This window comes from Brassica napus, chromosome C2 (genome assembly GCF_020379485.1).
Source record: "Brassica napus cultivar Da-Ae chromosome C2, Da-Ae, whole genome shotgun sequence".
In the NCBI taxonomy this organism is placed as follows: domain Eukaryota; kingdom Viridiplantae; phylum Streptophyta; class Magnoliopsida; order Brassicales; family Brassicaceae; genus Brassica; species Brassica napus.
In genome coordinates this window covers 34,985,401-34,990,163 of record NC_063445.1, presented here as the reverse complement: position 1 = coordinate 34,990,163, position 4,763 = coordinate 34,985,401, and positions in this window count along the sequence as shown.

The window sequence follows — 4,763 nt, the reverse complement described above, 5'->3', positions numbered from 1 at the left end:
CAGCATATATTGCTAAGTACCTAACAAACAAAATTTTGGACAGTTATATCTTAATTTATCTGCAGAGCTCACATTACAGGAAAAGTTGGTCAATTTCTAGGGTAGAGATGTTTTGATATAAAAACAGTAAATCTTAAGGTATATATTCTTTTTTGACCAAAAAAAAGAAAAAAAAAGGTATATTCTTTTATGCCTAATCTTTCATAGAGACCCACAAAAAACGATAAACTCAAAAACGTCTAAAAGTCTCAAATGTACAGTGATGATGATGACAAACTAATTTGTTTTACCGAACGACTTTTATCCTGAAAGCAGCCACAAATTGGTCTACATAGTTCTTTTTAAGAAATATCTATAAATTTTAATTCGCCTTTTTATTTTTTTCGTTTCGAAACCAAAAAATCCGGATATTCATAATTTTGTAACAAAATAAATATTAATAGCAATATTCATAAGAGATGAAGCAAACCATAAATATTAATATTTATAGGAACGAATGTATGATTTCACCCGTTATATGCATATATAATTATATATTATATATTAAAAATTATATTATTATTTTTATGTAAATTTTACAATTTTATTTATTATTTTTGTTATTAAATTTTTCATAAATTAATAAATTTTTCTTTTTATAATAAATATTATTATTCTATATTATTTTATTTTTATTTTATTTATTTGTACGGATTAAATTGAATATCCAACCAAAATATAAAAAATTTAGACATCTAGAAATGAATATCCAGATAAGTATGAGACCAAATCTGATAATTAATTATTTTAATAAAAAAGAGCAGATCACGAATACTTTTTAAATCGGGATATTCCATTTGTGTCCGTCCCTAGTTCTCTTGCACGCAAACAAACATCGAATCGACTAGGCATAATATCATTTGTCAAACTCAACGACTTTTCACTATTAAAGTAGTGACCTATAAGATTTTTGTTTCTATGCACCTATATTTAGGTCTGAGACTTATTATCCAAGATCCGGATTCGATCCGAGATCCGCTCCGGATCCGCTCCGAAAATAAGATATCCGGAGTGCCCGGATCCGAATCCGGATAGTAAAATCTTGGATCTGTTCAAACCGGATCTGGATCCGGATATCTTAATTTTTAGGTTCGGATATCCGGATCCGGATCCGTACTTTTAAAACACATTAACTTTTTAAATTTCATTAATATTTATATTTTATATAACAATATTTATACATAAATTAATTTTGTAATATTATATTTTAGTTTTTACAATATTATAGACATATATATATATTTATAAATCTTGTATAAATATTTCATTTATGTATCATTTTTAAAATTTTAGTTTTTTTAAAAAAAATTATTATTTTTAATTATTTTTGCGGATCCGGATCCGGATCCGGATATCCGCGGATAATAGAATATAGAGACGGATATCCGAAATCCGGATATCCGGAAACCACGAATCCGGATCCGGATATTAAATCCACGGATCCGACGGATCCGGATCCGGATACCCTAAATTTTCCGGATATCCGGATCCGTCCCAGCCCTACCTATATCTTCGCACGAACTGAATCCACTCGCAATCTGACACCAACACAAAAAATCAATCAAGACTCACGACAAGAATGGACACGTAACTATTGAGTTTATATAATAGACTTCAACTCAAATCTAGCTAACAAATATTAGGAGGTTATATTGAATCTGAAATTTGAAGTTATTTGATTTTGGTGAACTTTTAGATGATTTTATGTGAATATTAGAATTTGATGTGATTTTTGTTAAACAACACAAAAATCTCATATAATACCTTGAGATTTGGATGCGATTCTAGAATTGTTTAACAAAAATCACATTGACTCTACAGTTGTTATCCTGAGTCTTTCAATAACTCCTCTACTGCAGTATGCAGGTTCTACTCCGGGTGTTATCCGGTTCCTTCTAGCTCTAACATGTTCGATTTTGGCACCACAAACTATTTGCCTACTGGTTCTCGGATCTGTGGTTATTCATTCGATAGTTGGGCTTGGTATTAGAAGTGATATGTTCTTTGATTGGGTTAGTGAAGCTTTGTTCTTTGCTTTTGATTCTATCACTGGGTTTCTAGTAGTTCAAAGTTTTATCACTCACGTTTTGTGTTGTTTGACGAGTAGTCTAAAGTCACAAAGAGAACGAGGTTTTAGTTGTGCTTGATTTGGAATCTCATGTCTCTGTTTTCATGGTCTCCGTTGAAAATCTTGTCGCCTTGGTGGGATACTTTATGGAGTTTCTCTCTGCTCTTAACTTTTCTCTTGGTTTAAGTGGTAGTTGTGTATGGAGCTTTGTGTTGATGATAGCTTCCCGTTTCTCTAGTTCTTTTAAGAACATGTATCTGGAAGCTCAAGACTTCCCAGTATTGCAAGGTTTATTCTCCTTGTATTGTGACCTTCCTGTAATTGTTGCAGAGCGTCTAGCTCTTTTGGACGCACAAGTTGCAGCCATTCTATTGAGCATCTCCAAGCTTGTCTGCAAGTCAGAGTGTCAAGAACTCATTCGCCTCCTTTCAGAGAGTTGGTCTTTTGATGTTCTTTGGATCTTATTCGCTATTCGATCCTTTATCATGTCGTTAAAGAATTTATCTGTTCTTGTGTTTTGATGTGCTTGTAATATGGCAACTCCTTTGGCTAGTAACGCCTTTTTATCTTGTATGTCCTCCTTGAATGGATTTTGAACTTTAGAAAGAATGAAGTTTTTGGTCAAAACAAAACATAGGATTTGGATTTTTATTTTTATAACTAAGAATTCCCTATCAAACATCCTAAAAAACATTTAAAGCACTATAAAATCTCTAACTTAAACTATTTTCAATAACAGTGGATTTCAGAGTGTTTTATAAAGTGATAAGTTCAATAACACTGGATTTTAAAGTATTTTTTTTAAATCCTTGTTTGAATAACAGTGGACTTATCATTTTAATACAAATCATTTGAAACTCTTAGTTGAAACTCTTGAATACACCGCCCTTAGTTTTCTTTGATTGGGAAGGGGTTTTCAATGAACTAGTGCTTTTGGCGGAAGGAATTTGGAAATCATGGTCTAACATTTTCCCCCAGTTCTTCAAGTGAGGTGACAAGGTTGAAGAACGGAAAATACTTTTAAAAACTGAAATAACAACATGACTCCAAGTCGATTTTCCTTTATAGAATTCATGAAGTCGTTTTTTGTTTGATACCGATATAGTGCAAGAGAGATTTCATTGAGCATTCGATTCATGGTTCCTTTGTGAACACAATGTGAGTTTGATATAAACCACTGGATGAATTGCGTCAAGTCGTTTGAGGTTCCTTCGATTGTTGGCCGATAGACTCGTATATATCAAGATGATAACTTGATAAGGCTGTTTTTCGTGGCCTTATAAATAGTGGGTCGAGCTCGTTGATAGAGTTATTGATTTTGAGCAGTATGAAAAGTTCTTTTCATTTCTCGTGGTAGATTGGACTTATATGGAGAGTCAGTTTATCGAGTTTTTGTTCATTTATGAGCTTTTGATGTGAGTCTCACTAGACATAGTTTTTATTTCTCGTATACTCGATTGTTTTAATAACTAGGATCGGCCCGTCCTACGGGCAGGAAGTTATAATTAAATTATTTTATATTAATTTATGAAGTATTTAAAAATTATTATAGATAAAAATATTATAAACAAACAAATAATGAAAAAAATATGAGATCATAATAATAAATATTTTTGTTTTGAATTATAACGACAACAACCTTCACTATTCTTTGATAAATAGCATTATATTTTTAATATTTATTTTAGTTTCAAATGTTTAGTTTTATAATATATAGTAATCATTATTTATTATTATATAAATGTGCACATTACAACATATATACAACATATTAGCGGATTCATGTTCATAAAAATAACTCTTCTTTGACAATAATTCTTTTATAACATTTTCTTCAACATATATATATGTTTTATCCTATAAAATTATTCGAATTCTGTAATAAATTTTCTACTATAAAAACAACATTAAAATCCATGTAACACAACTAATACACAATTATTTTTTACATATGTAATTCGAAATCATATATCTCAAACCAGTCAACTTCTTTCTAAAAGTATTCCCTTAAAAACGACAACATGTAAGTTGCTTCAGCTGTTACTCCCTACTTATATATAAACACAATAAACTTCACTTGTATATGATAAATTAAACTGAATGTCATTAGAAAATAAGATAATCTACTTTCTTTCTTTTTTTTTTGAATGAAAATAATCTACTTTCTCATCTCATAAAAGCATGATATAATCGTAACATTTTGGTATGCTCTTAAGGTTATAAATTCTTTGAGTTATTCTACTTGATTTAGTAAATAATGCTTAAAAGACTTTAAATTTTAGGAAACCAACAACAATTGCACTTTCTCTTTTCAAATCATTGGCAAAATATATATATGTAATTGTTAGGGAAAAAAATATCAACTATTTTGCAGAGATTATGTATTTTCACTATATTATCATCTTCTGGCTGAATTGAAAATTAAATACCAATGAGAGAAAATGATGGCCAAGTGTCTAAGTAGATTTGATCTTAGTAGTAAATAAAATTAAAAATTAATGTTCTATTTAGTTTTAAAAGGTTTTGTAAACTTTGTTTTAAAAGGTTTTGTCTAAGTTTTGTTTTTTTTACCAAAAAATAAAGTTTTCTCTAAGTTTCTGGGGTTGTGGATCTTTGTTTTTGGAAACTATTTCCTGTATGAGTATGTTGCAGTTGT